Source organism: Bactrocera dorsalis, chromosome 2, assembly GCF_023373825.1.
Source record: "Bactrocera dorsalis isolate Fly_Bdor chromosome 2, ASM2337382v1, whole genome shotgun sequence".
In the NCBI taxonomy this organism is placed as follows: Eukaryota; Metazoa; Arthropoda; class Insecta; order Diptera; family Tephritidae; genus Bactrocera; species Bactrocera dorsalis.
In genome coordinates this window covers 7,628,841-7,641,599 of record NC_064304.1, presented here as the reverse complement: position 1 = coordinate 7,641,599, position 12,759 = coordinate 7,628,841, and the positions used below count along the sequence as shown (strand labels likewise).

The 12,759-nt window shown below is 38.4% G+C and overlaps 1 protein-coding gene across 1 annotated transcript in view; it reads left to right on the top strand.

Annotated features, from left to right (window-relative positions):
* Nucleotides 1-9,917: 9,917 nt before the first annotated feature.
* LOC105222628 (homeotic protein proboscipedia) overlaps nucleotides 9,918-12,759 on the top strand; it is an 83,406-nt gene continuing 80,564 nt past the window's right edge. Inside the window, exon 1 of the mRNA XM_049448152.1 lies at nucleotides 9,918-10,631. The gene's annotated coding sequence lies outside the window, so the exon portion shown is untranslated. The remainder of the gene's footprint in view (nucleotides 10,632-12,759) is intronic.

Sequence of the window (12,759 nt, the reverse complement as noted above, 5' to 3'; positions counted from 1 at the left end):
ACATATATCCTTCCGGTAGTTCTTTGTGAAAGGCTCTGAAGGGCTTACAAAATCAAAATTATTATCGAAAATCGTATTTCTTTGATCATTGTCGGACTCTACTTTTCTCTATCCAAAAAAATTGTTTAGAAATTTCAAGTCTATCGATTCAGTCGTTTCGGAGAACAGAGATTTTTCGACTCCAAAAGCAGAGATGTTTTGAGGGGATACACAATCCAGACATAGCGGAATAAAGACAGCTCCTTTTTGTGCTGTCAAAAGCAGCTTTAAAATCGACGAAGAGATGGTGTGTGTCGACCCTTTTTTCACGGGTCTTTTCTAAGATTTGGCGCATAGTGATTGTTGATTTTTCAGGCCTAAAGCTATATCGATAATATCCAATCTGTTTGTTGACGGTGGGCTTTAATCTTTCACACAATACACTCGATGAAGCCATATATGCGATATTGAGAAGGCTTATCCCATGGTAGTTGACCCATATTGTGTAGCCTTCCTTTTTGTGGATTAGATAGAGCACATTTTACAAAGAAGCTGATGAATGCTCCTTATCAGTTCTTCGCCGCAGTATTTCTTCAGGTGGGTAATTGTTATTGGAATTTCGAATAGGGAATCATATCTTGGTGTTCTGCTTTCACTGCCATTCAGGAGGCGGGAGAAGTGTTCCCTCTACAATTTTAGTATGCTCTGGGCATCAGTCACTAGATCACCTCTGGAGGTTCTACAAGAATATGCTCCGGTCTTGAAACCTTCTGTTAGTCGCCGCATCTTTTCGTTGAACTTTCGAGCATTACCCCTGTCGACCAGCTTGTCAAGCTCTTCGTATTCACTCATTTCGGTCTCTCTTTTTGTTTGTCTGTCAAAAAGGGTCTAGTTTCCCTCTTCAACTTAAGGTATCTATCCCATCTCGCATATGTTGTGGTCGATTGTAACACTGCGATGTAAGCAGTCTGCGACGCGGCACTCCTCACTGTTTCGGAACTTCTTTTCTCCTTTTCCGAAAACCACTGATTTCCTTTGCAACTGTACGTAAAGAGTTTGAAATGTCATCCCATAGTTCCCTTATACCGAGTTGTTGACGAATGATCTCAGAGAGCAAGAGTCGAGTAGAAAATCATTCGGTTGTCTTTCGTGATTGCAGCTTTTCGAAGTCGAACATTCCTTGTGGTTGTCAACGTGCGTTTTTTGCTGCACAGAGGCGTGTGGGTATATTGGCTGCAACGTGGTCTGAGTTGATATTAGGATCTCGGAGCATACGCACATCTAAAACACTGGAGACGTGTAGCTTCTCGATCCGGAGACAGCCAGGTAGCTTAAAGAATTTTTCTATGCTGGATTATAGGACTACAGATAACCATATTTGCGGCCCCAGCGAAGTCGATTAGCCTCAATCCATTTGGGAATGTTTTATCGTGGAGGCTAAAATTATCGATCGTTGTGGCAAAAATATGTTCTTTGTCCACCCTGGCGTTAAAATCACCAATCACGATTTTGGCATCGTTGGCCGGGCAGCTCTCATAGGTGCGCTTTAAACGCTCATAGAAGACATATATTCGAATGTTAAGTGCTGCTTGGACTTAATGAAATATTGTAGCTCTGGACACTTAGCGATGAGGGCAGTGAAACCCTTTACTACTTTGCTAACCTACTTTCAACGCTGTATGGGAAACCATCTCAGTATTCTGCTATTCGTTTCAGAATGCTATTCTTAAAATAAAAGACTTTGTAACTATAAGAGCTCGAGTGCCTGACCTTATCATTTCTATACAAAAAAAATGTCGTGAACTTGTTTAATTTTACTTTATTACAATATTTGCGTTTAACTTTTCGATGGCCATTTGCGGTTCGAGGTCAGTTTTTGACAAAGCCCAATGAAGAAAAGTCAAGTACATACATTGTGTCAGCATCCTTTTTATCCACTTAGGAATACATTTATCCTTTTTATTTATTATTAACACAGTAAAAGTGTCAACCGCAACAAGCACTCACACACACACACACACAAACAAATCACATGCGTCTGCAAACATACACATATCCGCACTTACACGACATCTCAAGAATTCTGCTGACCATTCCTTCACGCATTTTATACCGTTAGTAGCATGAAACACAAGCGCACATTCGCCGGCTAAAGGAAGCGACAACGCTCACTTGATTTATGGCCGTTTCACCACACTTACGCACTACTTACGAGTGTCGAAGTGTACCCAGCACGCCGCCGCTTTCACACATCGCCGGGCGGCAGCGGCACAGTGGCGTTGCGGCAGTGTGGCTGGTAGTGGCAGCATGCCCAAAGGAATGCTCCTGCAGCTAACCCTTGTGGCAAATTACTGTCCCTTGGGAGAATTCGGGAATTTGATGTGGTTGAGTAAATGCACAACTACAACTCAAGTGCGGTTAAATGTTATTTTCTGCGAAAGGCAAGGAAAGCAAAGGAAGCGAAGGCAGCGCCAAAGCGCTCACACCCCCCAAACCGCTGCCGGACGGGCACTTTGCACGAGTATTCGTGTATTTGGTGAGCTAAGTATCGTTAACTTGCTTGTGGCATAGTTGAGCAGATTGTTGACATTTTCGAACATGTGCTGGTCTCGCGGGGCCATCGAGCAATGCGAACCGGATACGGAAGCGTGGTGAGAGTCATTTTTTACACTCGCTCGAGCATTGCTTCGGCAGCACACATGGAAATAACGCGCACACATGCACTGGACGCCACATCGGAATCTCTGTAATGAATATAGATGCGAGTTTGGTTTGAAGGGTGTGGTTAATCGTTTGGCAATAAACGCAACTAATCAAATAAAATCAAATATTAGCCAACAGTCAATTGAAATATGAATTTGCTTTAATGTGGATTGAATGTCTGCCAAATTGAATATTGTGTGGAAGGTCTGTGGAATGTTAGTTGTGTGTAAGGTGAATTTGTTTTTTATATTTCTATATTATTTGCGAAATATTTCCGAACTTGCAAAGGTTAAAAATTATCAGGTTCGGATAAAATAGGAAAATAGGCGAAGTTGAAATAATATATGTAATGAATTGAAAAGAAAAGCCGGCCACTTACAAACTCCACACCTAGAATTCTAATTTAGAATGGTTCTGACGGTCAACGTCTTTAAATTAATCACACCTCATAACCCCCCACGAAGGTTTAAGATGACTTCTTATATTTATTAGAAACAGTAATGCATATTTTTTATAACGGAGGAGTCTTCTTCTTCTTTATGTCAGTCGTTTTTTTCGTTATTTGGCGCCAATTCCAGGTAGCAAGTGCAGTCAGATCCTTCTCCATTTGATCTCTCCAACGGAGTAGAGATCTTCCAATATTATCGGCGAACGCCAGCAGCTGTATACTCTTATAGAATATTGTACCTTCTCTATTTAGCTCTGTAGCTCGAATTATTTTCTCCAGCAGAAGATTGAAGAAGTCGCATGATAGGGAGTCTCCTTGTCTGAAACCTCGTTTGGAATCGAAACGCTCGGAGAGGTTCCACTCGATCCTGACGGAGCTTTTGGTGTTGTTTAACGGGGTTACCAAGTACAGAAATATTGGTATAGAGGCAGTTCCTTTATATGCTGCCGAAGGCGGCTTTACAATCGATAAAGAGGTGGTATGTGTCGATTTTCTCAATGAGACATCTCTATTATCCTTAGACCTTCAAGATTTGTTAACCGATGGATTCTAAGAGTTGGATAACAGGTTTGTTATAGAGCTGGATCATCGCGGAAAAAGTGTAGGTCTCCTTACTCTCTTCGATTTGTCAGCTACGGCAAGTATTGTTAAAGGACATTCTCATTTTAAACTCAAGTTCTGCAAATGGCCAATTCTTCATTATTGTTGCTGTAAGTCTGTATATACTTTTCCTGGACTTATGTAATAAGTTCTTAGTTCCTGTATCGTCATATTTTGGTCATATACATATGCTTCGTTCTTGCCTTTGTTATTTGTTGCTTCTGTTCTGAGCGATTTATTCAAATTGTGTATGGGAGATCAATCTTGATCGTTCCTGGCAAGCACGGTATTGTTTCTGCCTCGTATCCGTGTTACCTGCCTTGGCCAACTCACTCTTACGTTTTTATATTACCTAACAAATAATATTTTGAACTTTTTTTTTAATTCAGCTTATACGTTTACCCACCATATCATAAATTTTCCTAAATGAGAATCTATCCATTTTTGTTTTCAGATAATCTTCTTGTCATCACATGTTCATCGTCCATGCCTCTGCACCATACACAGGAGAACCGAGAGGATGAGTGACTTATAGAGTTTGGTTTTTCTTCGTCGAGAGAGAACTTTACTTCTCAATTGCCTGCTCAGTCCGAAGTAGCACCTGTTGGCAAGAGTTATTCTGCGTTGGATCTCGAAGCTGACGTGGTTGCTCGTGTTAATACTGTTTCCAGGATGTACAAAATTATGCACGACTTCAAAGTTATGACTGTCAACGTTTGACTTCTATTGTTGTTATAAATTGTTGAAATATAAATAGAATACAGATTAATAATTAATGCTAAAATTGTGTTGATTTTTATTTTGGTGTAAAAAATTTCACAAAAGTCATGCTTCTAGCCTTTCGAACACCCCTTAAAGAAATAAGCTTCAATTTCGAAATTCCTTTAGTTCAGAAAATAGAAGCAGAAAATAGTGTTCTATCATTTTCATTTGCATTTAGCTGCCTGCAATTCTCAGAAATTGTTTCGATGACAATATTTGGTTGCGCACAGCAATAACAATAAATTCCAAATGCTGCTGCGTCCGTGGTAATGAACAGCCAACTCGCCAGCTACAATTTAAATGGGTCTTGTTGTTAATTAAATTAAATATTCACTCGCCGCTATTGCTTGCGGAGTCGATGAGCGCGCAGAGCTGCTTGAAATCGACAACAACACACACACACATACATCCATACATATTTCACCGCGCAACCTAACCACAAACGAGCTGCAAAGCTTAAATACAAAACGAAATGTCATTTCGGCAAACAAACGTACACCAACACCAACAACAACATGTGCAATCACGTAACAGAGGAGATTGAGCGTGCAAATCGGAGTATTTTCTAAGTGCATAGATGGAATCTATAATTTTCTTGGCTAATCGCGCAAGGCACCAGTCCCACGGACCGCGCTCCACGGTCCACGGCGGTTTATCGCTGTCGCAGTTGGCTGTGAATTTTGAATTTGTGGTTGAGCGGAGATTTACAATTAGAATTGCCTTCGAGCAAGTGGCGTGGCGTGGCGTGTTGCGTTAAGCTATCTAAATAAAGGCGTTTGAATTGTCGAAGGGATAAAAATTATTGCCGTTTCTGTTGAAATGAGTTGAATTAAATAATTAAGTTTCCCGGTGTTTTTAATTGAAATGCGAATTGAGTTAATGAAATTGCAATTTCATTTAAATATTTATGTAGATATGTTTGTTTGGGTGTGTATATGGTATATAATATATAGCTATACAAAGCTCAAATTATAGGAAATTAAAATGTTTAGAATTATGAAACAAGTTTTTAATAGTTTGTTTTGAAATTTGGGTTTTAAAGAACATTATTATGACAGTTTTAAATTTCCTTTGATTAGAAGTCCTGTGGAACACATTACACTAATTACATAATTATAATAATTATTGATATTTCTGGCTAACTTTCTAGAAAGAACATAATGAAGTGATCTTTTTCCAAACCAACGTCAGTCGAAAATTATTATAGTCAATAAGGCACTGTGGGCAGAAAATAGTAAGACTTTTTAATTTAAATTTCACTCGAAAACACATTCGTCGAAATATTTTTTTTTCTTAAACAGTAAGACTCTCAGTGGCATTGGTGCCAAATTTCACATCAAAATAATCATTAGTCTTTCATATACGAAGAATGACAATTAAGTATTAGACTGATTCCATAAAAACCGTATATTAATTATTCTACAACTCTGCCATCCCCTTCAAAGTAGTCCCCTTGGGCAGCTATACAGCGATTCCATGCTTCGTAACATTTCTGGAACGCTTCGACTGGGATGTTCGCGAGTACTCTCGTCACGGCCGTCTGGACGTCCGTAATCGACTCAAAATGGGTTCCCTTGACCACCGATTTTGTTTGAGGAAACAAAAAAAGTCACAGGGTGACATTTCGGGAGAATAAGGCGGCTGTTGCAACACGGCGATACCTTTAGAGGCCAAATACTGGGACACGCTGAAGGCGGTGTAGCACGGCGCGTTGTCGGGATGAGGGATCCAGTTAAGAGCAATGTCTGGGCGCACCCTGTTGACTTGTTTTCGCAATCTTTCGAGTACTTGGCAATAGTAGACTGGATTCACAGTTTTCCCCGGTGGAAGGAATTATTTGTGGACAATTCCACGGCTATCAAAAAAGGCAATAATCATCGTTTTCACCTTCAACTTGGTCATGCGAGCTTTTTCGGGCGGGGGCGCGCGGAGACAGCCATTGTGAGCTTTGGAGTTTGGTTTCCGGGTCGTATTGGGCTCTCTTCGCCTATAATAACTTGATCAAGCAGCGTGGGATCGTTTTCTACTTGTTCCAAAGAGTCTTCTGCGACGGTCATTCGATGCTGCTTTTGCTAATCAGAAAGGTTCTTTGGAACCATCTTCGCGCACAACTTTTTCATCCCAAATTCGTCGGTTAAAATTTGTCTGACTATTTAACGGTTCATAATCAGTTCCGAGGCCAACATTCGAACTGTTAAACGCCGATCTTCACGGATTAATGCACAAACACGCAGCGCATTCGCGTCAGTCCGCACCTCGACTGGTCTCCCGCCTAGTCTTCCACGCTTTCACGCCCCTCCTTAAACTCTTTGTGCCATCGAAACATCTGGGCACGACTAAGAGCACTATTACCATACACTCTTACAATTTTAGCGTACGTTTCCGAAGCTGTTTCGCCCAATCTGGCGCAAAATTTTATCGCGATGCGTTGCTCTTGATTTCGTTTTTCCATTTTCGCGACGAGCAGTAAATGTAAAATGAAGTCGGAATTATGGGCCGGCAAATTTTAGTTTTTGCACCACCACGTTCGCTTGATCTCGCCCCGTGGGACTTCTGGCTATTCGGCGAATTGAAGTGACCGCTCCTGGTGAACCGTATTGAGTCAATTAAAGGTTATTCCAGAAATTGACAACAACTGTTTCGATAATTAAAAAAAACGTTGACACAAATGTTTAAGGCCTGAGGGGATTACTTTGTGGGGGCGGCATAGATTTTGAAGACTAAATTATGAACTAAGTTTTACTACTTTTTGCCCATGATATACATTTAATTCTAAAAAAAAATTATAGAAAAAATCTATACAAACATCACAATTTTTTTCCGAAAAATTTTTACAGCCGATTGAGGTAGTACTCGTTATTAAAGGAGAAAGAGTAAAACCAAATTTTCTGAAATCCTCAAATCTCTTGCCTGGAAACATACCGTAAATCTTAATGAAATAATAAATCCGTATTGTATTAAGAGGTGGCAAAAAGCCTCTGCTGAAATCCTCCCCGACAACACAGCATTTGAATATGAGGATTACTATTGTAGGGGAATATCAAAGGGCAGAATCAAGGTGTCATACGACCTGTGCCGAGGATCAGCCTGACTAGTGGCCCTGAAAAAGCCCATCCTCGAACGGAGCTTACGAATACCTGGTGCTCTCCGGAATAAGATAGCCACACTTGCGTACCGGGTGCTAAACGCAGCCGGATTCTCTCCACTCGTTGATTCAAACTAATAGCAACAATAAAATAAAAATCAGAGGAGTCCACAAAAGCGAGACCACACAACTGAGCAAATTGTATGAAAGATTAAAGCCCACCTTCAACAAACTGATTGAACCTTATCAGTATGGCTTTAGGCCTGGAAAGTCAAATGCTGACATGATATTTAACATGAAACAAATCTGGGAAAAGACACGTGAAAGGAGTATCGATGCAAACTACCTCTTCGTCGATTCCAAAGCTGCGGTTGAAGCAGAGGAAGGGGAAGACATCCACTCCGTTGTTGAGAGCATACGGAGAAGCATCTGTCTGCTCTTGATAACTGGTTGGAAATACTCTATCTCATTGTGAAGATATCTGGGCAAATTTCGAAAAATTTTGGATTCCCTAAGTACCATAGCCGATTTCCAGGAGGACTTCCGAAAATAAAGGTGTTTTCCTGTGAATACGATTTTTCTGCTTAAAAATTTCTCAAACCCTAAAACCAAAAAAAAAAATATTATTGTATAACCATAGTTGAATACAGGTAATAATCAAAGGTCTAGTCAAAATTTTGATTCTTGACAAATTGTGGAATTCTAAAAAGTGTCGATTTTTGAGAGAAAATTACACTTCAAAGTGGCAGTTATTACGGAGAGTTCCCCCCAAAAGTTAAAAGCTATATCCGCCTCTGATCATTACCTTTATGTTTTATCTAAAATGGTCGTGTGGAAGTTTCAAGTCGATCGATTCCGCCATTTCGGATAAAGCGTTTAAAATTTTGGAAACCGATTACACTAAGTTAAAAAATACTTTCAAATACGCTCACATCTCCGAAATTATTTGCCGGATCAATTTCAAATATCCAGAAAATATACTCAAATACCATATATGTATGTATATCTAGGGGCGGATACAGAAAGGGCATTTCTCCCCTCTAAATCCACCATTGGTACATCCGATATGCATACATACATTAATAAAATATTTTGAAAATATACAAACGTACATAACAAAAAAATCAGTTTATTGATGATCGATTTAATACAATTATATTATTCGAACTTCCAACGTAACGACTGTTTTCGATAAACAAACTCGTAAGTATGTACATAGATATGAGTGTACTCATATACGTAATATAACGCTACCATACCGTTCTACATACCACCAACTCATGTACTTATGTATGTGTGTACATAAATGTGCTTATTTATACAAAATCAAGTATTCCATAACTGATTAGTTTAGCGCTCCAAATCGACAATATGCAATTTATGTGCTTTGCCCAACTTTATTCATTTCCCCCTTTCGAACTTTTAAATGTGTCAATTTATTATTTCAAAACTTCGCAAAGTTCTGCGAAAACTTTTGTTTTGATTTCACTGCAACTTGAAAAAAACTTTGACTTAAAATAAACTGCTGTTTGGCTACGCTATCTGCTGTGCAGTGTGGTGAACGCATTAAAAGTGGCAAAGAGGAGCAAAATAATGCCAAGCGAGCTTCAGCGCACGGCAATAAAAACTAATATGGTCAAAAGTGAAGAGTCCAACAAAAAGCATTGCCACAATGATTGACAGGGTGATAGATAACACAGGCAGGCGACGGACGACGGACGGCGGATGGCGGTGTTGGAACTGAAAAAAAAACTCTGCGAAATGTGGAAAGCGAGCTAAGGAATGTGCATAAAGCGAAATGTCAAAAATGCCCGCGAAATATAGAAATAACATACAGGTATAAATAAGTATGCGCTATCAAATACCAAAACAAAAAATAGCGAGAGAGTAAAAACTGAAATTAAAAAAAAGAATGAAGCAAATGAGAAAGCTAAAAAATTGCGAACGAAAATCGTAAGCGTATAAACTAAAATGCCAGCACATAAAATCAACATGTACAACGCTCAACAGCAACGCTATTGCCACAAAGCCACAATGAGTTGTGCGCGACAAAGCCACAAACAATAAAAAAACACACAACGAACACAGCTGCCAGCCAATCAGCAGAGTGGAGAGTTTTCGTGGCGTGTGTGTTGTTGTTTTACGCTGTGCCTGGCGGCGGCGCTGTTTGATGTGGTTGAAGGCAGCAAACTCCTCCCCCAGTGGTGAATGTAAGCATGGCGGCAGTGCGCATGTCCGGCTGTTAATGTGCGTTTCGGTGGATACCAAAATGATGGATGGCAACTGCCACACAAAAGCCACTCCCCACAACGGCATTTCAGTGGATGTTTTTATTGTAACACACACAGTGAGACCGTTTGGCTGGCTGGCTGACGGGCCCAAGTGCATGCAGCAAGTATGAAGTGGCGCTTAGTGCGTCCGGTGCGATTGGATAGAATAGAAGTCGTTTGCATGCCAGCGAGCAGTTGCGGAAAGTTTTGTGATAACGGCTTGGCTTATATATTATATAAAGCCGATATTCGTGTATGCGATTTGTGCGGAAAACAGAAATACATTTATGAATTTACATATTATAACGGAAATACAGTAGCGAGAAACGGAAAAATTTAATAAATAACGGTTGTTTAAGAAATTGTGACAAAAATTAAATCGAAGTGTTGCGCTTGAATTGAGAAATGTAAGAAATTTTGAAAATAAAAAAACAAAAAAATAGAAAAAAAAAATTATCCAAACGTAAACCATATATTGAGAAATGTAGGAATTTTTAAAATTAAAAAACAAAAAAAATGTGTATCCATACGTAAAAAAACTAGTGTATAATGTTGTGCTTATTTTGATGATGTGAAGTGAATCTGCCCACAAAGTGATTATTTTGACTCGAGTTTTACTAACTATTACTTTTAAAAAACTCAAACGGTTCTTTCTCTGTGAAAGATTTAAAATTTTGGAGTGAAAACGTTTCTAAAATAATAATCGGTAATTCGGATACAGCGCCAAACCTGTAAGCGAATTCAATTGGAGGACAACATCTGGGAGCATAACAGATGAAATTCGGTATTAAAACATAAAGAATAATTAGAAAGATCTCCAAAAGCTACACCTATCTCTCAAGCCATGCCACCAAAGAATCAGTGAATCGAGTTTTGATTGAAAGGCTTGGATTCTGTGTCTTTAGAACTGAGTTTTTCTAGGTCTGGATAAAGTTTTACTTAATTGAGAAGTATTGAAAAATTTCATAGTAATATGAAAGCCTTACTTCTTTCCTAAGTTCGACTGTACTGCAGATTTATTTTTGTAAGATAGTTTATTCCAAACTTTCGACTAAATAGTCTTTTCTTTGAAAAAGTGAGGAATTTTAAAGAAAAGAAGATTTAGTCGAAAATCAGCTTAAAATGTTCAAACAATAGAGTAGAAAATCGTCTATATAAAAAAAGTTTAAATTCGGTTGCACGGAAATCCGAAATCCGAACTCCCAATTTCATTACAAAAACTTTATTGTGATCGTTCTTATCGGATATACTGGTTCAATAACGGCGGTTACGACAAATGAGCAGTGTTTTTGGCAGAAAAGAATGTGAGCAAAATTTCAGCGCGAAAACTTAAAAATTGAGCTAGTCTCTCAGTACTATACACAAAGACTCTCGGATAGATCGAAATATTTTTATCGATTCTCTTGGTAACGCTGATCTTTTTAATATACATACATATATCTTAAAGAGTCACCGACGCTTTCTACTGGGTTTTACAAACTTCTTGACAATTTTAAGACTTAACCTCTCAGGGTATAAAAATTAAAACGATGTGTTATCCATAGACTTCGTCTCAAAAAACTGTTACCATTTTACCATACCCTTCTGAGGCAATATCAATTGTTTCACGCAAGCAATATACAAAGGTTATCAATAATACGGAGGCACAATCGAAACGATAAATTTGAACAATATGTAAACATGTGTAACTCTCCAAAATAAAATAAAAAACAACACCAGTAGCCAGAACCAAACGCAATAGAAAAGAAGTAAACAATAACAACAGCACAGCAACGAATAACAAAATATCATCCACCATTGTTGTCTTTACCAGTTGAACCGGTTCCTCTTTGACAAACACGTGTGTGTGTGCGTGCATGCGTGTGGTTCTGCAGCAAGTGAACACTTTCTTTAACATAAGATAGAAAGAGAAAGCAGAGCATATGACAGTTGGCGAGGGAGAAACGAAATAGCAACAAACAAATGCATTTTTGCCTTTTACCAACTTCATACAAATTCCAACTGCATTTTGCACTTGCCCTGTAGGAAATGGCAGGTACTGCTGTTTTCAAACTGCATAGATTGGTGGATAAAAGGGGTATAGAGAATATATATTCAGCGAAAAATAAAAAAAGGTTGTTTTGTAACTTTTTTCGAAACATTTTTTGACCAAAAAAAATTTTATATATTTTTTGGAAGATGGATTTAAATTAATAAACAAATTTTAGTTAACAAATAAAACTAATGTAAATTTACAGAATTAATGTAGATTAATAATTGGTGATTTTGTGATTCATGATTTTTGGATTCCCTTGAAAACGTATCCGATCTTTAAAAGGATAACCGAAAAATAATTTTCTGCCGGTGAAAGGGATTTTCCTGCTTAAAACTAACTCAAATCCAAAAATCCAAAAAAACTATTAATTTATTAGACGAATACAAGTAAAGAACGAAAGATTAGTCCAATTATTGATTTTTGGCAAAATGTTGGCTCTCCAAAAAAGGCGTTTTTCGTGAAAATATTTACACTTCGGTGTTAACCTGTTAAGAATAGTTTCAAAACACACAATAATAATGTAATGTTACTCTAATGAAAGGGTTACATTGGTTTACGATCTCAAAAAATCGAATCTTTTATTGCCTTATTAACTTTTAAACCTCTAGACTATTGTCCTAAATTTTCAAGTTGATCCGAGTAATAGTTTCGGAGATACAGCTTTGAGCACTTGTGCGCTAGAGGCTAGCTGGCTAAATGTGCTTTCTTTAAATGGGTTTTTCTCGAAACTGTTCTTTTGAAGTCGGTTGGCAAGAGACTATTCAATCGATCTTCATGAAATTTTACACAGGACTTTGAGATACCTCTAAATATTTGTTTTCAATTGCTCTCTTTCTCCCTTTTTGAAGCGTATAATTCGTTCTTACAAATTTGGGTA